We start from the raw sequence: 24,717 nt of genomic DNA on the forward strand, positions 1-24,717 counted from the left end.
TGGCCATGTGGTGCCAGGACAACAACTTCTCCCTTAACACGATCAAGACAAAGGAGATGATTGTGGACTACAGGAAAAAGAGGACCAAGCACGCCCCCATTCTCATCGACGGGGCTGTAGTGGAGGAGCGGGTTGAGAGCTTGAAGTTCCTTGTTGCCCACATCAGCAACAAATGAACATGGTTCAAGCACACCAAGATAGTAGTGAAGAGGGCACAACAAAACCTATTCGCCCTCAGGAGACTGAAAAGATTTGGCATGGGTCCTCAGATCCTCAAAAGGTTCTACAGCCTCACCATCGAGCGCATCCTGATTGGTTGCATCACTGCCTGGTATGGCAGCTGCTCGGCCTCCGACCGCAAGGCACTACAGAGGGTAGTGCGCATGGCCCAGTACATCACTGGGGCCAAGCTTCCTGTCATCCAGGATATCTAGACCTCTATAGCAGGCGGAGAGTATGGCCACAGCACTCCAGACTGATGGATTTGTCCTGGCCTGATAGGCGCTACCGCCATCATCGCTGCCACGGGGATGAACAACTGGAGCGTCAAGGACCGCCAGGGGCATGTGGTGACTTCGGTCTACACTTACAAGGGACTGTGGCAGAATTGTGAGACGGGCACCTCAGGCTTCACCGAGTGCCAGCCCCTCTACAGAATCCCGTTTACACAGGCAGCCCAATTCTCATGTTTCCCCACAAATTGGTCTTTTGACCAATGAGAAGATCAGCTCTTTTGCCAGTAATTGGGCAATAGATCCAAATTGGGCTCCGTGTGTAGACAGCATTTAAAGCCTTTTCCAACTGATTTACATTGTGAGGCTGGGGGAATTCACTCACCATCAATGTGTAGTAGAACCCCCCTGGGTGATGCATGCCAACATGTCTACATTTAGGTTGGTGTGGTGGCTTTACCGAGACAGTCTTTCAGGGTTCTAATTACACATTGACTTGTAAGAGGGCCTCTGGTCCAATTGGGGTGGCCATGATTCAGTGTATGGAGAGCAATTCAGTTCCTCAAAGTTGAGTCATTCTGCTTTTTAGTTTGTCCTCTCCCGCGCTTTGCCCTGGCCTGCTCCTATCAGTATGAAATTGTGTGTCATGGTTCTTTGCCAGGCTCATGTTCAGTCAACACCACTATCACAGGCAAAACACATAACAGAGAATCAGATTCAAATCCCAACAGAATACATTTCAGCGTGTTATTCATATTGGAACCTTGATCCCCAGCAATTTGACTGGTAAACTCCTACATTTATGTGGCTCACATTCAGTAATATACATTGTTGACCATATTCACTGACTAAATTATGTTTCTGTTCTGAAGAAGATATCGCAGCTTGTTATTGATGTTGATCTGGTGTGATTTGTGTGGTCTTCCAGGTACATTTCAGGCAGTGAGGGCACTGACGGTAGTGGGTATAGTCCTGGGTGTTATTGGGGCGATGATAGCCCTGTTCTCGCTCAAGTGCTATAAAATTGGAAGCATGCAGGATTCCTCCAAAGCCAAGAGGACCCTTACTGCAGGGGTCACATTTATCATTGTAGGTAGGGGGACAAGAAAGGTTTATTTATCAATGCATGTTGCTTTGAGAACAGCAATTCAATGAGTTATTTCTATCTCTCTCTCTGAATTTCTTTGGCGATTATGTTTAACCACCCAAGTCCTCACTACATCAATTGTTTAAATAAATGTACAATTCCAATTTTAGCAGCGTGCCTTTGTTAAACACTCCTATTGCCACTGATCGGATTAATTCTCCTCTCTTCCCCTCTCAGGTATTTGTGCCATTGCTGGAGCGTCTATCTATGCCAACCCGATAGTGGCCAGTTTCATGATGACCGCCTACAACCCCAACTACGGAGGAGGGATTGGACAGGGGATGGGAGGAGGGAATATGATGCAGAGGTAAGAGTGGATGTCGTGTATCTGTATTTCCATATTTGGTCAGGGTTTTGGTATAGACAGGTGAGTCAGGGTATCGCTATAGACAGGCAGGTTAATTCCAGACTGTGCTTCTTCTCTGTGCCACGTTTGGCCCCGCCCTATTTGTTGCCTGGACTGGTGCAGCTTTCTGTTATTGGGTGGTATTCCGAAGTGTGTGGCCTTCAGGGGACTGCAACCAGACAAGTCAACATTAGCTCTAAATCTTTCCTAATTTTCTAGGTTTTCAGTATGTAAAAATATACATTTTGTGAAGACTTTTTTCCCACAGTAAAACAGGAGTCACTTACAAAGCCCCCCCCAAGCCCGCAAAAGGCCAGTCAATAATCACCACCATGAAGAGGTTGGGAAGAGAGACAACCAGAAATGTATGATTCTTGTTATTCTGCATTAAGGATAGGGGTAGGTCTTTAAATGTTGCTCGAATATAGTGCTAGATTCAATGGAGTTTTCATACATTTTACTGCATGTTATTTAAAAATGTGTTCTGTTGTGGTTGAAAGTGGGCTCCATTTTTATACTGGCAATAACCATTCGTTTCAAGCTTGGTTTATTGATGAAGCTTTCATTTGTACAATGTAATGAACCAAATAAATCTTTAAACCCCTTCTATGTATCAAAAGCATATTTTCTGCATTTCAAAATGGCCTACAATAACATTTGAGTTAAACTGAGTAGTAGATTGTGATCTTACTGTACCTGGAAATGATCAACATGTGATAATATTTTCTTCCACTAGATGGCATGAATGTTACACCTTTTGGCAAATCAAAGCTACCCTCCATGTCAGACATATGCCTTTCTTTCCTTTTCGTGAGTGTCAGACTACCAGAAATATGCAACGCAGCACAATTAATTAAATGCAGCGTGTGCTTGAACAGATGACACAACCCATAAAAAAAATAACATGGAGACATTTTATTAATGGCAGTGTTTTTCCTCCCCAATTCTAAATCACACACTGGGGAATCCAGTCTCTCTCCACTGCAAGATGCCCAGAGTGACACACAGGGACATCGGGTCTCACATCCCAAAATGTGGTTTACTGTGAGGCCTTCACTAATGTGTTCCTCCCCGAAACATCTGCATAAAACGAACGACTTGGACCCCACCCACCCAAAGATCCCACAAGTAATATTTTTTTTTAAACCACAGAGAAAACTGACAGATGGGAGAACAAAAAAGGTAACAAGCAGTGAACATCTTTAGTCTTTCTTTGGCTACTTCATTCCAATAATTTTGATGTTAATGCCAGGTATTTTGCAGGTAAGTTCAGGTACTTTACAAATCTATAAAACAGCCATTTAACATCCTGGCACAATGTCAGTTCACAAAGTCTACGGACGAAGTTCATGATTTTCAGGTACTACAAAAAAAAAGTACAATAGTGCAGTACCTTTAAACAATAAAATCCAAAAACAGTGCACAAAAAAAATGGTGATGAGTACTACAAATCGGTATTATATACTTCCAACTTCTCGCTCAGGAATTCTTCCACACTATCCGTGTTCCACTTGAGGATGCTGAGTTCTTCAGCAATGTTCCCGTTATCGTCCAGCAGCTTTAGTATCGGGTCTGCGCCTCTCACATACTGAAAAACCCCCACAAAAACACAGGACGATCAGGACTACAGCCAAACAAAGTAGCCATTGTAATGCCTATAAGATAACTCCCTATACGGTGTAATATTGAAACATCATGGTGTGGCATAGGGTTCATTCCATAATGACAGGAGATTATGTTCAAGACAATGTGGTTATTTTCATTCCGAAGTTGTATAAAAAAAAGCCGCCGGAGAAACAACCACTTCTTTATTGTATTTAACTCAACTAATGAATTGTACGCAACAGGCAAGAGTATCTACAATTCTTGTTGTACCTTAATTTGAAGACCCTTGAACATCTTCGGCTTGTCAGACCTGACAAAAGCTGTGGACACAAAAGGTCAACAATATCAAAGGTCTCATGAATGAATCAATTGATGGACAGTTGTATTTTTTTATTTTTTTTTGCACAAAGCTTGTAAACAGAAACCGTTGGGAATACATTATTCGGGTAATCAAGTTAAAAGGGACCACAGTTGTGAACGCGAGCATACAGCTGTCCGAGGCACAAACGGTGCCGTAAGGCAGAGAGCTCCGAGGCTCTACCCCACACAAAGGCAGGCTTCACAGCAAACGGACACCAATAAGAGTTACAAGATGGGTGGTCCCGCGACAACATGTTGAAACAACTCACCTTGGACTTGAGGGAACCTCCCCAATTTTCATCCACACACTTCCAGGATGGCCCCAGGGTAGAGCTGTGGAGGGGAAAGCACTGTGTTAAGTCCTGTAGTGTGCGGCTCAGGATGTCCATGTTGTTCTACTGGAGGAAGACTAAGACCTGGGAGCTCAGCTCACATCAATAAAAAAAAGAAGAAACTTGACTAATATATCAGCTCATCACTAAAACCAGCATAATGACCCCAGACGTCAAGGGCCACAAGCTAGTTCTCCTCCTTGCCTTTTTAAACATACTTGATTACGCCGTGGTAACTAGCAATCAGTGGTCAGTCAACGATATTAATTCATTCACTAATTGCCAGGGAGAAACGAAGAACAAAGAAAAAAACAGCAGGACTACGGCCCTCGAGAATTGGAGCACCTTTGTCCTAAACCAATGCTGAGATTTATCTTCGCAATCCTTTGGCCAATAAACAATCCAACTACCTTCCTGACTTTTCATTTTTATATACACTGATGCCCACCCACAGTGAAGCTCCTGGCGGTGAGTCGGGACAATGTGATTCTGGGCAGTCTGATTCATAAACGTGGTAGACAGGCTCTTCATCAGGGTCATTAAACTGTGAGCGTCTGCATATGGAAGGGTTCTGACGGATGGCAGCTTTGTGGCCCGCTGGTAATCAAAGCTCCACACCAAAACACAATAACTTAGCGGAAATTGAAGTGTCACAGCAGTATTTCACAGGCACGCTGTTACTGGGAACACAAATTAAATTACACCAGCAAGCTTCCTTTTCCTTAAGCCAGGACAGCAAAATGTATTCTCACAACACACTGCATGGGAGGAAGTCACCGTTTTGTTGATTATGGGTGCATATCGACAAAGGCTTGGACACAGACAGGGCTCTAAATGAACATTTTCCATTGGTAGAACTGGTGCTCACAACTTTAAAAAGTTAGGAGCACAAGACAATGTTTAGGAGCACCAGAAAATAGGATTTCTAAATACATTTTTAGCTACGTTTGAAATCACATGTGCCCTGTAAACTAATATTTAACCCTGTAAAGACATTGGTTTGTTACAAAAAGCAAAAATGATTAAAAAAAAAACATTTGTCATTAGGTTTCTACATACTACCTATTGAGATGCATTACATTGAACATTTTACACTTTAAGAGCGTCAAGTTTATAAGTGACGACATACAAGAGATCAGTCCTTCAAGACAAGTCGGAATTCAGACAAACATTTCAGAATTGGAAACTTGTTGTAGAAAGACGAGGGCCGAGATTCCCACTTGGAAACTATTAGTAAATCATTCCATTTCATTGCTCAAATTTGACACTAAAGACTGATTATTCTATTTAAAAAGCACGGCATTGAGTTACAGGCGTACTATGCTTTGATTGTAAGGGGTGAAAACAAAATGATCTACATCAGATTTTTTTTATAGCATTTTCACCATAAAACACAAACATCCCTAACATACAGCTATTAAAAAAGGTGCAATATGCAGAAATCCCTCTGCCATTTCCTGGCAGCGAAATTTTGAATAATTTCAAATAGCAATGTATAGTGTAGATACATTGTACCACCTAAACTACTGTTAAATATATTTTCAGTAACCAAGAATTGTATTTTCAGCTGTTTGAAGCTTGTGAACAAAACCGTAAGTAAAAACTAAACTGAAGAACAGGAAGCACAGATCTACCGCTTCTTAGACTTGCTTTCAATGAGAATGACAGATCTGTAACACATTTCTATGTGAATTGGGTCGGGTCGCCCAAGAAGTTACATATTGCAGCTTTAAAATGTCCCCCATTGTTTAAGTAGGCCTAGTCCCTATCAATGTTTTTAAAGGTGTGTGCACGCGTTTACACGTCATCAGTACTTAAAGCTTCAGGCATTCTAAATGTGACTATAGGGAAAATAAACAAATAAAAATAAACATAACTTGTCCAACAATGTTATGAACACACTAACCATATGTAATGTTCAAATAACTTTACAAACATAGGCCTACACACTACCTCCCACACCCTTGCTCTCTCTTATACAAGCTTACGGCGCCGACAGAGATGGCCGCTTCGCTTTGCGTTCCTAGGAAACTATGCAGTTTGTTTTTTTACATGTTATTTCTTACATTAGTACCCCAGGTCGTCTTAGGTTTCATTACATACAGTCGAGAAGAAATACTGAATATAAGAGCAGCGTCAAATCATCAGTACGACCAAGAATATGACTTTCGCGAAGCGGATCCTGTGTTCTGCCTTTCAACCAGGACAACGGAATGGATCCCAGCCGGCGACCCAAAAAAACGACTTCGTAAAAGAGGGAAACGAGGCGGTCTTCTGGTCAGACTCCGGAGACGGGCACATCGTGCACCACTCCCAAGCATTCTTCTCGCCAATGTCCAGTCTCTTGACAACAAGGTTGATGAAATCCGAGCAAGGGTAGCATTCCAGAGGGACATCAGACTAACGTTCTTTGCTTCACGGAAACATGGCTCACTGGAGAGACGCTATCGGAGTCGGTGCAGCCAGCTGGTTTCTCCACGCATCGCGCCGTCAGAAACAAACATCTTTCTGGTAAGAAGAGGGGCGGGGGCGTATGCCTTATAGCTAATGAGACGTGGTGTGATCACAAAACATACAGGAACTCAAATCCTTCTATTCACCTGATTTAGAGTTCCTCACAATCAAATGTCGACCGCATTATCTACCAAGAGAATTCTCTTCGATTATAATCACAGCCGTATATTCCCCCCCAAGCATTTGACTCTTTGCAAACTGGAATCGATACATCCTGAGGCTGCATTCATTGTAGCTGGGGATTTTAACAAGGCTAATCTGAAAACAAGACTCCCTAAATTGTATCAGCATATCGATTGCGCAACCAGGGCTGGTAAAACCTTGGATCATTGCTATTCTAACTTCCGCGACGCATATAAGGCCCTGCCCCGCACTCCTTTTGGAAAAGCTGACCACGACTACATTTTGTTGATCCCTGCCTACAGACAGAAACTAAAACAAGAAGCTCCCACGCTGAGGTCTGTCCAACGCTGGTCCGACCAATCTGATTCCACACTCCAAGACTGCTTCCATCATGTGGACTGGGATATGTTTCGTATTGCGTCAGACAACAACATTGACGAAAACGCTGATTCGGTGTGCGAGTTCATTAGAACGTTCGTTGAAGATGTCGTTCCCATAGCAACGATTAAAACATTCCCAAACCAGAAACCGTGGATTGATGGCAGCATTCGCGTGAAACTGAAAGCACGAACCAGTGCTTTTAAATCAGGGCAAGGTGACCTGAAACATGACCGAATACAAACAGTGCAGCTATTCCCTCCGCAAGGCTATCAAACAAGCTAAGCGTCAGTATAGAGACAAAGTAGAATCTCAATTCAACGGCTCAGACACAAGAGGTATGTGGCAGGGTCTACAGTCAATCACGGATTACAAAAAGAAAACCAGCCCCGTCACGGACCAGGATGTCTCCCAGGCAGACTAAATAACGTTTTTGCCCGCTTTGAGGACAATAAAGTGCCACTGACACGGCCTGCAACGAAAACATGCGGACTCTCCTTCACTGCAGCAGAGGTGAGTAAAACATTTAAACGTGTTAACCCCGCAAGGCTGCAGGCCCAGACGGCATCCCCAGCCGCGCCCTCAGAGCATGCGCAGACCAGCTGGCTGGTGTGTTTACGGACATATTCAATCAATCCCTATCCCAGTCTGCTGTTCCCACATGCTTCAAGAGGGCCACCATTGTTCCTGTTCCCAAGAAAGCTAAGGTAACTGAGCTAAACGACTACCGCCCCGTAGCACTCACTTCCGTCATCATGAAGTGCTTTGAGAGAATAGTCAAGGACCATATCACCTCCACCCTACCTGACACCCTAGACCCACTCCAATTTGCTTACCGCCCAAATAGGTCCACAGACAACGCAATCTCAACCACACTGCCCTAACCCATCTGGACAAGAGGAATACCTATGTGAGAATGCTGTTCATCGACTACAGCTCGGCATTTAACACCATAGTATCCTCCAAGCTCGTCATCAAGCTCGAGACCCTGGGTCTCGACCCCGCCCTGTGCAACTGGGTACTGGACTTCCTGACGGGCCGCCCCCAGGTGGTGAGGGTAGGCAACAACATCTCCACCCCGCTGATCCTCAACACTGGGGCCCCACAAGGGTGCGTTTTGAGCCCTCTCCTGTACTCCCTGTTCACCCACGACTGCGTGGCCATGCACGCCTCCAACTCAATCATCAAGTTTGCGGACGACACAACAGTGGTAGGCTTGATTACCAACAACGACGAGACGGCCTACAGGGAGGAGGTGAGGGCCCTCGGAGTGTGGTGTCAGGAAAATAACCGCACACTCAACGTCAACAAAACTAAGGAGATGATTGTGGACTTCAGGAAACAGCAGAGGGAACACCCCCCTATCCACATTGATGGAACAGTAGTGGAGAGGGTAGTAGGTTTTAAGTTCCTCGGCATACACATCACAGACAAACTGAATTGGTCCACCCACACAGACAGCATCGTGAAGAAGGCGCAGCAGCGCCTCTTCAACCTCAGGAGGCTGAAGAAATTCGGCTTGTCACCAAAAGCACACAAACTTCTACAGATGCACAATCGAGAGCATCCTGGCAGGCTGTATCACCGCCTGGTACGGCAACTGCTCCACCCACAACCGTAAGGCTCTCCAGAGGGTAGTGAGGTCTGCACAACGCATCACCGGGGGCAAACTACCTGCCCTCCAAGACACCTACACCACCCGATGTTACAGGAAGGCCATAAAGATCATCAAGGACAACAACCACCCGAGCCACTGCCTGTTCACCCCGCTATCATCCAGAAGGCGAGGTCAGTACAGGTGCATCAAAGCTGGGACCGAGAGACTGAAAAACAGCTTCTATCTCAAGGCCATCAGTCTGTTAAACAGCCATCACTAACATTGAGTGGCTGCTGCCAACACACTGACTCAACTCCAGCAAGTTTAATAATGGGAATTGATGGGAAATGTAAAATATATCACTAGCCACTTTAAACAATGCTACCTAATATGTTTACATTCCCTACATTATTCATCTCATATGTATACGTATATACTGTACTCTATATCATCTACTGCATCTTTATGTAATACATGTATCACCAGCCACTTTAACTATGCCACATTGTTTACATACTCATCTCACATGTATATACTGTACTCGATACCATCTACTGTATCTTGCCTATGCTGCTCTGTACCATCACTCATTCATATATCTTTATGTACATATTCATTATCCCCTTACACTTGTGTGTATAAGACAGTAGTTTTGGAATTGTTAGTTAGATTACTTGTTGGTTATTACTGCATTGTCGGAACTAGAAGCACAAGCATTTCGCTACACTCGCATTAACAATCTGCTAACCATGTGTATGTGACAAATACAATTTGATTTACTCACACACAGCCTACCTTTGAGTAGCCTATTCCTTTTCAGTTCCTGTCCCATCCAAAATTTGTACCTAGTTAACTACCACTGACTAGGCTGGGTAACATGACTAGCTAAAAATGTAATTTGTTATCAAACTAAAAAATAGCAGCTTAGCTGCCCGTGCCCCTTAAAGTTGATGTGGTTGTTACTGACAAGAAGAACATGGCTGAGCTCTTTAATCACCACTTCATTAAGGTCAGGATTCCTATGTGACTCAGCCATGCCTCCTTGCCCGCCCAACATTTCCTCATCTCCCACCCCTTCTAAAGCAACTATCCCTGATGCTCCTCCCTTTTCTTCCCATTCCCCGATACAACGTTTCCCCCTGCAGGCGGTCACTGAGTCCAAGGTGGTGCTAAAGGAGCTCCTTAAACTTGACCTCAAAAAAACATTTGGGTCAGATGGTTTTTCTGCCCATATCGTCAACAAGCTTCTCTGACCTTTTTAACCGGTCTTTCCTCTCTGGGGAGGTTCCCATTGCTTGGAAGGCAGCCACGGTTCGTCCTTTATTTAAAAGGGGGAGATCAAGCTGATCCTAACTGTTATAGGCCTATTTCTATTTTGTCCTGTTTATTGACAAGTTTTTCCAACACTTTTGATAATTAACTGACTGGCTTTCTTGATGTCTACAGTATTAACTCTGGTAAGTGCAACTAATTTCCTACCTTAGTGTGACTTTTGGCATTGGGTGGAGGCAAGTGGTTTTTCATAGTCAGGGCTGTAGCAGCTTGTTGTAGGTCTCCTGCAGGCCACAACAAGGTGGTCATCAGTCATAGTAGATCTGGACTTTGACTTTATCTTCATATGAGAAAATGCAGACTCACAGAGGTAGGTTGAGAGCACATCTTCTGATGTTGGGATACTTCTCCTCCAGCAGTAGCTCCCAGAACTCTTCCTTCATCTCAGTGGTTTCCCTGGAGTTCAGCTGAATGTCATTTTGAAGGGGGAGAATTTCAGTTTCTGCTATAGCTGTGTCCAACTGAACATGTGATCCCATGAGGCAATGACTTCCACACTTATGTCTGTGCCAAACGGCAAGCACATTTAAGGGGCAATAAACTCAAGTGATGCAAAGTCAGTGAAACGACTGTCAAACTCAGATGAGATGCTCTGGGACTTCCAGTTAACGTGCACTGTCAAGCTGTATCCTTGCCCTGACGCTCAAGTTCTGAATGCATGTGTTGAAAGTGCAGGTCCTTATGTTGCAGCTTTCTTGTGAGCAGTTGTAGTTTGCATTTAAAAGTGTTTCACAGAGCTGGTCATGTTGATGACACGTTTGCCTTTTCCTTGCAGCTCTACATTCAATTCATTAAAGCAAGTTAGGTCAGTGAGAAAAGCTCAATCCAGAAGCCACCGTGTGTCCTCCAGCTGTGCATATTCTGCATTGGAGAACTTGAGAAACTCATCGATTTCAGGCAACAACTCACTGAATCCCCCTAAAAATGTACCTCGGCTCAGCCACCGCACACATCCATGTGCAGCAGCAGGCCTGTGTGCTCCGCTTCAGTCTCTTCTAAGTGAGCGCGGAATTAGCCTCCGCTGGAGGCTTTTTGCTCGAATAAAACACAATCTTCATCACTACATCCATCACCTCGTTCATTTTAACATCTTCCCGCACAAAGCTTGCTGATGGAAAACTAAGAAAGTCCGGGAATGAATCATCTCGTTTGCACAATGCAACGAACCAACCTACCATAGCGGGTGCCCCATCGGTAGTAATGGAGACAAGCTGACAAAAGGGCAGTTGGAATTTGTTAACAAACTCCAGAAAAGCTTGAAAAATATCTTTGCCCCTTGTATGTCCTTTCAGTGGCAAAATGGCGAGTAGTTCCTCCTTTGTACTCATGTTGTCAAATAACATTCTGATAAAAATGCATAACTGTGCCACATCTACCATATCCGTGGACTCATCAAACTGGAGGGAATAACACTCGCAGTTGTCAATATCCTTCTTCAGTTGATCATTGAGGTGCTTCGCTATTTCCTCATCTTCTCGTCACCGTATTTCTTGACAGCCATCATTGCAGTCTTATTATTAAAATCCCCAAACAGTGAGTCTGCAGCCTCAATAACTGCTTCCTTGATCATCTCCCCATTTTTGAACAACTTTTTATGCTAAGCAAGAATCCGACAAGATGCTATGGTTGCCTCCTTCCCTTTGGTCACAGGCCTTGTGAAAACTGACTTCTGCGCTGCCAGTTGATTATTTTGTTCTTGTACCTTTCTTATTCGTAATTCAGTCTTTGCTGGAAAATCACTTTCCTGGGCTTTTGTGTGTGGTTTTAAAATGTCGTTCTGTTACCTTTCTTTGGGATAGCGATGTGTGTGGTTTTAAAATGACGTTCTGTTACCTTTCTTTGGGATAGCGATGTGTGTGGTTTTAAAATGACGTTCTGTTACCTTTCTTTGGGATAGCGATGTGTGTGGTTTTAAAATGACGTTCTGTTACCTTTCTTTGGGATAGCGATGTGTGTGGTTTTAAAATGACGTTCTGTTACCTTTCTTTGGGATAGCGATGTGTGTGGTTTTAAAATGACGTTCTGTTACCTTTCTTTGGGATAGCGATGCTATTATGGCAGATGAGGCACAGACATTTTGAGTTTGACATGACGAAAACAATTATCCTCCTCCCATTCCTTGTGGAAATAAGTTGTTTTCTTTTGTATCCTTCCCTTCACTCATTATTGCTGCTTTTGACCACACAACTTAAGAACACATCTGGATACAAAGTTAGCTAGCTACCTGCCTGGCACCGTGACCTCGACTTGGAGTTGTGTGTCAAGTGCCCCCTCCCTCGGCATACGTCAATAAGTGGGCAGAGAATGGTCATATTTTATGTAAATCACCTGACTTTTCAGACATTGCTGTGAATGGAGGACTGTTGAACATTAAAACAGAAAGACTATAGGCATTGATGTGTGGCTGAATTTGAGTAAATGTGTAATCATCTCGTGATCGACTTGTTGGGCACCCCTGCGGTAGACCATTCAATTCTTGTGGGCCGGCTAAGGAGTATTGGTGTCTCTCTGAGGAGACTTTGGTCTGATTTGCTAACTACCTCTCTCAAAGAGTGCAGCGTATAAAGACAGAACATCTGCTGTCTCAGCCACTGCCTGTCACCAAGGGAGTACCACAAGGCTTGATCCTAGGCCCCACACCTCTCAATTTACATCAACAACATAGCTCAGGCAGTAGGAGGCTCTCTCATCCATTTATATGCAGATACAGTCTTCTACTCAGCTGGCCCCTCCCCAGATTTTGGGTTAAATGCTCTACAACAGAACTTTCTTAGTGTCCAAAAAATGTCTCTCTGCCCTTAACCTTGTTCTGAACACCTCCAAAACAAAAGGTAATGTGGTCTGGTAAGAAGAATGTCCCTCTCCACAGTTGTGACCTCTACCTCTGAGGGTTTAGAGCTTGAGGTAGTCACCTCCTACAAGTACTTGGCAGTAAGGCTAGATAGTACACTGTCATCTCAGCACATATCAAAGCTGCAGTCTAAATATAAATCTTGACTTGGTTTCCTCTATCGTAATCATGCTTTTTCACCCCAGCTGCCAAACTAACCCTGATTCAGATGACCATCCTACCCATGCCAAATTACGGAGACGTAATTTATAGATCGGCAGGTAAGGGTGCTCTCGAGCGGCTAGATGTTCTTTACCATTCAGCCGTCAAATTTGCCACCAACACTCCTTATAAAGACACATCACTGCACTTTATACTCCTCTGTAAACTCGCAACGGTTATACAGAGATGACAAGACCCACTGTTTGAAGCTTATTTATAAAACCCTCTTAGGCCTCACTGCCCCTTATCTGAGATACGTACTGCAGCTCTCATCCTCCACACGCTCTGCCAGGCACATTCTGTTAAAGGTCCCCAAAGCACACACATCCCTGGGTGGCTCGTCTTTTCAGTTCGCTGCAGCTAGCAACTGGAATGAGCTGCAACATACATACAAACTGGACAGTTCTCAATCTCTTCATTCAAAGACTCAATCATGGACACTCTTACTGACAATTGTCACTGCTTTGCGTGATGTGTTGTTGTCTATCTTCTTGCCCTTTGTGCTGTTGTCTGTGCCCAATAATGTTTGTACCATGTTTTGTGCTGCTACCATGTTGTGTTGCTACCATGTCATCATGTAGTGTTGCTACCATACTGTGTTGTCATGTGTTCCTGCCATGCTATGCTTTGTCATCTTAGGTTTCTATGTAGTGTTGTGTTGGCTCTTATCGTGATGTGCGTTTTGTCCTATATTTTGTATTCTTTTTTTTTATCCCAGCACCCGTCCCCACAGAGGCCTTTTGGTAGGCCATAATTGTAAATAAGAATTTGTTCTTAACTCCACTAGGGTAGGGGGCAGCATTCGGGAATTTTGGATGAAAAGCATGCCCAAATTAAACTGTCTGCTACTCAGTCCCAGAATATAGGATATGCATATAATTAGTAGATTTGGATAGAAAACACTAAAGTTTCCAAAACTGTTAAAATAATGTCTGTGAGTATAACAGAAATGATATGGCAGGCGAAAACCTGAGGAAAATCCATCCAGGAAGTGGGATATTTTTGATGTGGGTACTTTTCTATTGAATGCCTATACAGTATAGGCATTCAATAGAAAAAAAATATATAGGACCCAGTTCACGATCTCTGTGCCTTCCTCTACATGCGGCCAGTCTCTAGGCATTGTTTCAGGCTTTTACTCTGAAAAATGAGGGCGATACAGCACTTTCAATCAGTGACCAGTGGAAATTTCCATTCATCAGCCATGCGCCCTGGTCGTGAACACGCCTTTCCTGTTTCTCCTTTCCTATTGATGAAGCTTTTGTCCGGTTGAAATATTGATTATTTATGACTAAAACAACCGGAGGATTGATTTTAAACATCGTTTGGCATGTTTCTACTAACTTTTATTGTACTTTAAAAAAACTTTTCATCCTGGAATTAGTGCACGCGCCTTCTGCATTCGGATTACGGACAAAGCGTGCGCACAAAAAAGGAGGTTTTTGCTCATAAAGAGGGACATTATCGAACATTTGTCGTCTAACATGGAGACCTGGGAGTGCCACCAGATGAAGATCATCAAAGGTATGCGATTAATTTTAATGCTATTTCTGACTTTTGTGACACTCCTTGGCTGGAAAATGTCTGTATGCGTTTCTGTGGCTACCTAACATAATCGCAAAGTGTGCTTTCGCCGTAAAGCGTTTTTGAAATCTGACACAGCGGTTGCATTAAGGAGAAGTTTATCTAGATTTCCATGAAAACACTTGTATAGTTTATCAATGTTTATGATGAGTATTTCTGTCATTTTATGTGGCTCTCTGCACTTTCACAGGATGTTTGTTTGAGACGATGTATTTCTGACCACAACGCGCCAATGTAAACTCAGATTTTTGGATATAAATATGAACTTTACCGAAGAAAACATACATGTATTGTGTAACATGAAGTCCTATGGGTGTCATCTGGTGAAGATCATCAAAGGTTAGTGATTAATTTTATCTACATTTCTGCTTTTTGTGAATCCTCTCTTTGGCTGGAAAAAAATGTCTGCGTTATTCTGTGAATAGGCACTCACCGAACAATCGTTTGGTTTGCTTTCGTCGTAAAGCCTTCTTGAAATCGGACACTGTGGCTGGATTTACAACAAGTGTATCTTTAAAATGGTGTAAAATACATGTATGTTTAAGGAATTTTAAATTATGGAATTTCTGTTTTGAAATTTGGCGCCCTGCAGTTTCACTGGCTGTTGACGAGGTGGGACGCTACCGTCCCACAGAGAAGTTAACTGACTTGTCTAGTTTAAGAAAAAAATAAAAAGTTACAAAAATGGTCCACGACATGCGCACGAATCCACGGCAGAAAGAAAAAACAGTTCCGTAATATTGGGCATAACCTTTAAATTATTTTATCTAGAGATACACGGTCTTGAGCGATGTAAAGGCGCGAGGATTGAATGTAGCTGTGTTCCGTTCTGTGCTTACAAGGGTCCGTGAGGAAATAGTTTCTGGTGCTTCCCTCAACACAATTTTCAGTTGGCTTTCATTCAACTGACTCACTTACTAGGCAGGTTAGTGTGAGAGCGCGTGATGCAACGACTAGAGGGAGCGGCTCCCTCTGTGGGCCAAAACAAGCACAACACACCTTGACTATAAATACTGTAAATTACAAACTGCCCCAATATTTGGTCTCTCCCTCCACAGGAAACCCAAACATGAGCAAAAACAGTACTATTAATACAGAAATTACTACCCCTTTTTCACAGCAACCATTGCCCTTTTCCTTTGATGTTACAGACAAACTAGGACCAACAATAGTAGCCTGCCTCTGACTTCATCAGAAATGTGCCCATACTATTATATAAATGAATCAATACAATACCAACCCTTTTGACCTGGGGGGGGGGGGTATTTATTTAATGCATTATACTGCCATTGTGCTTTGGTAACGCACAATTAATAAAAGATGGTACCATATTATAATTATTGGTACCATTTTCCATAATTGTGCATTACCATGGCATAATGTATAATGCAGGTTAAAACCATGGAATTTCCATGATCCACAACTACCATGGTATAAATTAAGCAATAACATTATTATTATTGTGCATGGCAGTACCACCATACTTCAAGGCTAAAACCATGGTACATTTTCATGAGTCGGTACTTATACCATGGTATAGTCTATAGTAGTAGTACCATATTGAAATAACCATGCCCATCCCTAATGTCATGCCCATTTTTTGGGGCATTTTCTAAAACGCTTTGAGTAAAAACTCATTAGAATGGGCCAAAACCCAAAAGGCCATTGCTGGCTTGCTCCACGAATGGAACTGGAGCGACAGTAATATTAGCCGGCAGAGAGGCAGCAGGGCCGTAGGTGCAACTGAAGGATAATTTCTGGGCAAACAGAGAGATTTGATTGACAAAATGTCCTCTATGCTCGTCGAGGCTCATTAAAACAATACAAAGTCAGTTCGCAAATATTAATAATGCAGCAGAATGTAGTAGTGCCATCTCCCAGGTCTCCTAAGGATTAAGAAGAGGGGCAGAAATGTAATGTTTTTAGCTCAACATGGAAAATGGCAACCACAGCCTTACAGTACATGTTGTCCTTTGTGGCACAATTGACAAGAGGGTGGCGCTCTTGAAGGTTCCCATACAGGGTATAAACGTATGCACTTACTGTAAGTCACTTTAGGAAAAGTGTTTGCCAAGTGGCATATAATTATACATCACAGGACTGAGGTAATAATCAAGAAGTGAGGTGTGCTGCTGCTCACACTGCTCTCTGTAGGCTTGCTCTCCTAAGTAGTGTTGCTAGGATACCACAGCACGTGGGCTTAGTTTAATCAAGCAGAAATGACAGTTGTTTTGTACTCCACCACCTGAATCAGCTTTTAGTCCATTTGAGTAGTCGAAGGCTTGTTAAGAATAGAGTGGCACTGTTGGTTGTGTGGTGCTCCTGCTTTAACTGCAACATTTTACCAAGTTTCAAACACTGGGGCACGTAAGCTGCAGTGGCGGTCGTTGCCGTTTAAGATGAGGGAGTAGGGCTCTTCAAAAGTGACCATATTACTGCCACACTGGCGGTCACGAGTCATGATTGCAGTCAAATTCAACATGTCCATTTAGTCACGGTAATTAGGCTTCTGCAAGCTCTGATGCGGATGGTCATTAGTAGCCTACCAAACCTGCTACTCATCACTATTGTCTCTCTTATCACTGACAAAGCAAATGTCATGTAAAAGAGAGCCCACGAGGTCATGTCACACAACAATTCTATAGGCTATGCAATTGCATGAGAAAACAGAGTTAAAATGGCCTCTATTCAAAAGAGGATCCCATCAGCTTTCTATAAGCTATGCCTGCTATATTTATTTCTGAACTATCCTAATATTAAGCACATTGCTTATCTTTACAACATGAGTATAGCCTACCTGGCTGACACGAAAATGAACCACACACACCCACAGTACCAGTCAGTCAAAAGTTTGCCCACACCTACTCATTCAAGGTTTCTTTATTTTTACTATTTTAAACATTGTCGAAAAACAGTGAATACATCAAAACTATGAAATAATACATATAAAATCATGTAGTAACCAAAAAAAAGTGTTAACCAAAACTAAATATATTTTATATTTGAGATTCTTCAACCTTTGCCTTGATGACAGCTTTGCACACTCTTCGCATTCTTTCAACCTACTTCACCTGGAATGCTTTTCCAACAGTCTTGAAGGAGTTCCCACATATGCCTAGCACTTGTTGGCTGCTTTTCCTTCACTCTGCGGTACAACTCATGCCAAACCATCTCAATTGGGTGGAGGTCAGGTGATTGTGGAGGCCAGGTCATCTGATTCAGCACTCCATACTTTGGTCAAATAGCCCTTACACAGCAAAGAGGTGTGTTGGGTCATTGTCCCTTTGAAAAACAAATGATAGCCATACTAAGCTCAAACCAGATGGGAGTATCGATGCAGAATGCTGTGGTAGCCATGCTGGTTAAGTGAGTCTTGAATTCTGAATAAATCACTGACAATGGCAACAGCAAAGCACCCCCACACCATCACACCTCCTCCGTGCTTCATGGTGGGAACCACACATGCGGAGATCATCCGTTCACCTACTCTGCATCTCACAAAGACATGGATGTTGGAACAAAAAATGTCAAATTTGGACTCATCAGCCCATAAGAACCAATTTCCACCAGTCTAATGCCCATTGCTCGTGTTTCTTGGCCAAAGCAAGTCTCTTCCTCTTATTGGTGTCTTTTAGTAGGGGTTTCTTTGAAGCAATTAGACCATGAAGGCCTGATTCACGCAGTCTCCACTAAACACTTGATGTTGAGATGTGTCTGTTAATTGAACATTTAATTGGTCTGCAATTTCTGGAGGCTGGTAACTCTAATGAACTTACCCTCTGCAGCAGAGTTACCTCTGGGTCTTCCTTTCCTGTGGCGGTCCTCATGAGAGCCAGTTTCATCATAGCGCCTGATGGTTTTTGCCACTGCACTTGAAGAAACTTTCAATGTTCTGGTCTTTCAAATCTTCATGTCTTAAAGTAATGATGGACTGTCGTTTCTCTTTGCTTATTTGAGCTGATCTTGCCATAATATGGACTTGGTCTTTTACCAAATAGGGCTCTCTTCTGTATACCACCCCTACCTTGTCACAACACAACCGTGTTGACGGTTCCCATTGATGATGATAGTCGGCGAATATGGTGATTTGAGACTCGTAGTATGATGGGATAGTTTGAAGCGTAGGGGATGGTTTCGTCAGCATGACAAGCACTCTGACTTTGTCGGGGCGTTGCTACTTACTTATGTACAGTTTATAGGAGATAGGAATGTAATTTTAGGAGGTATAATTGAATCTATAATTTTCATATCATATGCACAACATATTGGATGGAAACTTGACAGATAAAGGGGATATACTTTCCAAGATAAAGTATTTTGTTCATACAGTTAATGACATCACAAAATGAAAACCAATATTACATTTGTTTTCCATACAACAGTTTTCCAATGATTGTTCCATTATTCACAGTTTACCATGTTAGAGTTTCGGCGGGAAAAGTCTTCAAGAACATTCCATGGGTTAAATACTGAAGCGGGAAAGAAAGTCTTCTTCTACTTAAATTTACAACAGGGCGTGAGGTGTCAAAACTCCCAACAGCTCCATCCTCCCCTCTTCTGTGGGTGAGAAGGTCCGGTTATTGTCAACCATTGCCAAGCTGATCTGACCCATTGTGATCCTCACAGGACAGTCATGACAACATAGGTCGAGAGAATTTTGAGTAATCAAAGTGACAGTGACACATTTAATACGCCTTGCACTCTTGCCCGCATCTAGTTGATCTAGGGTGTAATCATTCGTCCAACAGTTGCAAATGAGAGTTTCTATTCGAAAAATGTTTATCCCTGTTTCGTTTGCTTTCGTTCATGCAAAGTTTGTGAACAAAAATCAGCAGAATGAATTCACCCGATCACACGCAAACCACAGTTCACTTTCATAGCAGCCACATAAAAACACCAAGATCACTTTGCTCGTTGTATATAATGCCTTCTCACAACTATCTACGCATCCTCCTCTTCACCTTTTTTCTGTCACTTGTGGACTTCAGTGCACAGCACATCAGCTTTCTGTGACCAGACAAAAAACAACTTTCCAAGCAAAACCTTTATATCATAACCGCTAACTGCTACACACAGCCTACATCGTTGTCATGTCATAGTCAACATACTAGAAGACGTTAGTAAACTCGCTACAGCATGTCAAACCGGCGGGCAATGGTGGCAATATATTTATAAAACCAAAAGCTTTCCTTGACTAGCATCCCTCTGTCTGATTCTGGTTTTTGAGTAGGCAAAACTAGCTAGCTGCATTCACTAGCAAAAAATACACAACATAACACAACATAAAACATAACATAAAACATAACATACATACATAGCTCAAAAAAAAATAAAGGGAACACTAAAGTAACACATCCTAGATCTGAATGATTGAAATATTCTTATTAACATAGTTGAATGTGCTGACAACAAAATCACACAGACATTACCAATGGAAATCAAATTTATCAACCCATGGAGGTCTGGATTTGGAGTCACACTCAAAATTAAAGTGGAAAACCACACTACAGGCTGATCCAACTTTGATGTAATGTCCTTAAAACAAGTCTAAATGAGTCTTAGTAGTGTGTGTGGCCTCCATGTGCCTGTATGACCTCCCTACAACAGCTGGGCATGCTCCTGATGAGGTGGCGGATGGTCTCCTAAGGGATCTCCTCCCAGACCTGGACTAAAGCATCCTCCAACTCCTGGACAGTCTGTGGTGCAACATGGCGTTGGTGGATGGAGCGAGACATCATGTTCCAGATGTGCTCAATTAGATTCAGGTCTGGGGAATGGGCGGGCCAGTCCATAGCATCAATGCCTTCCTATTGCAGGAACTGCTGACACTCTCCAGCCACATGAGGTCTAGCATTGTCTTGCATTAGGAGGAACCCAGGGCCAACCGCACCAGCATATGGTCTCACAATGGGTCTGAGGAACTCATCTCGGTACCTAATGGCAGTCAGGCTACCTCTGGCGAGCACATGGAGGGCTGTGCGGCCCCCCAAAGAAATGCCACCCCACACCATGACTGACCTACTGCCAAACCGGTCATGCTGGAGGATGTTGCAGGCAGCAGAACGTTCTCCACCGTGTCTCCAGACTCTGTCACGTGCTCAGTGTGAACCTGCTTTTCATCTGTGAAGAGCACAGGGCGCCAGTGGAGAATTTGCCAATCTTGGTGTTTTCTGGCAAATGCCAAACGTCCTGCACGGTGTTGGGCTGTAAGCACAACCCCCACCTGTGGACGTTGGGCCCTCATACCACCCTCATGGTGTCTGTTTCTGACCGTTTGAGCAGACGCATGCACATTTGTGGCCTGCTGGATGTCATTTTGCAGGGCTCTGGCAGTGCTCCTCCTTGCACAAATGTTGAGGTAGCAGTCCTGCTGCTGGGTTGTTGCCCTCCTACGGCCTCCTCCACATCTCCTGATGTACTGGCCTGTCTCCTGGTAGTGCCTCCATGCTCTGGACACTATGCTGACAGACACAGCAAACCTTCCTGCCACAGCTCGCAGTGATGTCCCATCCTGGATGAGCTGCACTACCTGAGCCACTTGTGTGGGTTGTAGACTCCGTCTCATGCTACCACTAGAGTGAAAGAACCACCAGCATTCAAAAGTGACCAAAACATCAGCCAGGAAGCATAGGAACTGAGAAGTGGTCTGTGGTCCCCACCTGTAGAACCACTCCTTTATTGGGGGTGTCTTGCTAATTGCCTATAATTTCCACCTGTTTCCTATTCCATTTGCACAACATGTGAAATTTATTGTCAATCAGTGTTGCTTCCTAAGTGGACAGTTTGATTTCACAGAAGTGTGATGGACTTGGAGTTACATTATGTTGTTTAAGTGTTCCCTTTATTTTTTTGAGCAGTGTATATTTTTTAATCTCTAAATTAATTTGTTCAAAACTTTCCAACTATAGTCTCTCTTGCTTTCTGAGTCAACTACTCACTACATTTTATGCAGTGCTAACTAGCTGTAGCTTATGCTTTCAACACTAGATTAATTCTCTGATCCTTTGATTGGGTGGACAACATGTCAGTTCATGCTGCAAGAGCTCTGAGGTTGGAGGATGTCCTCCGGAAGTTGTCATAATTACTGTGCAAGTCTATGGAAGGGGGTGAGAACCATGATCCTCCTAGGTTTTGTATTAGAGTCAATATATATACCCGAAGGAGAACAGAAGCTAGCTGTCATCCGGCTACACCACGGTGATACCCTACAGAGTGCCGCGGAGGCTCCTGTAGACTAGAGGTCAACCGATAATGGTTTTTCAATGACGATATCGATTATTGGAGGACCATAAAAAAGCCGATATCGAATCGGACAAAAAAAATGTTTTTGTAACAATGACAATTACAACAACTGAATGAACACTTATTATAACTTTAATATAATAAATCAATAAAATAAAATTTAGCCTCAAATAAATAATGAAACATGTTCAATTTGGTTTAAATAATGCAAAAACAAAGTGTTGGAGAAGAAAGTAAAAGTGCAATATGGTCTATGTAAGAAAGCTAACGTTTAAGTTCCTTGCTCAGAACATGAGAACTGGTGGTTCCTTTTAACATGAATCTTCAATATTCCCAGGTAAGAAGTTTTAGGTTGTAGTTATTATAGGACTATTTCCCTCTATACCATTTGTATTTCATATACCTTTGACTATTGGATGTTCTTATAGGCACTTTAGTATTGCCAGTGTAACAGTATAGCTTCCGCTCCTACCTGGGCTCGAACAAGGAACACAACGACAACAGCCACCCTCGAAGCAGCGTTACACATGCAGAGCAAGGGGAACAACTACTCCAAGTCTCAGAGCAAGTGACATTTGATACGCTATTAGCACGCACCCCGCTAACTAATCTCAGGAGTTTATAGGCTTGAAGTCATAAACAGCAGAGCTGCTGACAGAACACATGAAAGTGCTGTTTGAATGAATGCTTACGAGCCTGCTGGTGTCTACCGTCGCTCAGTCAGACTGCTCTATCAAATCATAGACTTAATTATAACACACAGAAATACAAGCCTTTGGACCATATTAATGACCTATCTGGAAACTATCATCTCATAAATATAAATAATCCTGTTATATTGCACAACCATCAAAATTATGTCATAATTATGTAAAATTCTGGCAAATTAGTTAGCAACGAGCCAGGCGGCCCAAACCCTGACTCTGTTGCAAGAGAAGTGACAAAGAAATTCATGATAGCAGGCAATATTAACTAAATATGCAGGTTTAAAAATGTATATTTGTGTATTGATTTTAAGAAAGACATTGATGTTTATGGTTAGGTACCTTTTTCACGAATGCACACCGCATCGATTATATGCAACGCAGGACACGCTAAATAAACTAGTAATATCATCAACCATGTGTAGTTAACTTCTTGGATATAGGGGGCGCTATTTTAATTTTTGGATGAGAAATGTTCCCGTTTTAAACAAGATATTTTGTCACAAAAAGATGCTCGCCTATGCATATAATTGACAGCTTTGGAAAGAAAACACTGACATTTCCAAAACTGCAAAGATATTGTCTGTGAGTGCCACAGAACTGATGTTACCGGCAAAACCCAGATAAAAAGCCAATCAGGAAGTGCCGCATTTTTTGAAACAGCCTCATGCCAATGACTCCTTATATGGTTGTGAAGGAGCTAGGAGTCAGCTTACGTTTTCCAAGTTTTCCCCAAGGTGTCTGCAGCATTGTGACGTCTTTTTAGGCATTTCCATTGGAGAATGGCTGTAAGAGACCATATAGAGCGAGTGGACGCATGGTGTCTCCTGGAGAAAATGTTGCGTAAAATACTGAGGTAGCCATTTTTCCAATAGTTTCTTATGAGAAACCAACTGCTTCCACGGATATATTATTGAATACATATGTTAAAAACACTTTGAGGATGGATCCTAAACAATGTTTGCCGTGTTTGTCGATATTATGGAGCAAATTTGGAAAAAAAAGTTATTTTTGGAAAAAAGGAACATTTGCTATCTAACTGGGAGTGAAAGCATCTGAAGTTCTTCAAAGGTAAATGATTTAATTTGGTTGCTTTTCTTATTTTTTGTGAAAATGTTGCCTGCTGCCAGCACAGTCTAGCATAGCATAATGCCATGCTAAACTTACACAAATGCTTGTCTAGCGTTGGCTGTAACGCATATTTTGAAAATCTGAGATGACAGTGTCGTTAACAAAAGGCTAAGCTTGTGTTTCAATATATTTATTTCATTTCATTTGCGATTTTCATGAATAGGAAACGTTGCGTTATGGTAATGCACTTGAGGCTATGATTACGCTCCCGGATACGGTTAACTAGTGATTATGATTTATTGATTGTTTTTTTATGAGATAAGTTTAATGCTAGCCAGCAACTTACCTTGGCTTCTTACTGCATTCGCATAATAGGCAGGCTCCTCGTGGAGTGCAAAGAGAGGCAGGTGGTTAGAGCGCTGGACTAGTTAACCGTAAGGTTGCAAGATTGAATCCCCGAGCTGACAAGGTAAAAATCTGTCGTTCTTCCCCTGAACAAGGCAGTTAACCCACCGTTCCTAGGCCATCATTGAAAATAAGATCTTAACTGACTTGCCCAGTTAAATAAACGGTGTGTAAAATATTTATATAATATAATATATATATATATATATATTTTTTTTTTTTTTTAATCGGCTAAACCTGTGTCCAAAAATACCGATTTCCGATTATTATGGAAACTTGAAATCGGCCCTAATTAAAATCAGCCATTCCGATTAAATCGGTCGAACTCTAGTAGACCATTGCAAAAACAGTGTGTTTTAATCAAGTATTTGGGGTAGTGAATATATTTGATGTAGTTTTATCTAAAAAGGATGACTAATGTTTTCACAATTGTTATGAAATTCCTCTGAGAAACCTCCACTGGTCAGCTGATA

The 24,717-nt window shown here is 42.6% G+C and overlaps 2 pseudogenes; one reads left to right on the forward strand and one right to left on the reverse strand.

Annotated features, from left to right (window-relative positions):
* Positions 1-456: 456 nt before the first annotated feature.
* On the forward strand, positions 457-2,156 carry LOC135507407 (claudin-18-like; annotated as a pseudogene).
* Positions 2,157-2,845: 689 nt separating this feature from the next.
* The window catches only part of LOC135517560 (selenoprotein F-like), a 29,768-nt pseudogene continuing 7,896 nt past the window's right edge, over positions 2,846-24,717 (reverse strand).

The sequence above is a fragment of the Oncorhynchus masou genome, chromosome 3, assembly GCF_036934945.1.
Source record: "Oncorhynchus masou masou isolate Uvic2021 chromosome 3, UVic_Omas_1.1, whole genome shotgun sequence".
Taxonomy (NCBI): domain Eukaryota; kingdom Metazoa; phylum Chordata; class Actinopteri; order Salmoniformes; family Salmonidae; genus Oncorhynchus; species Oncorhynchus masou.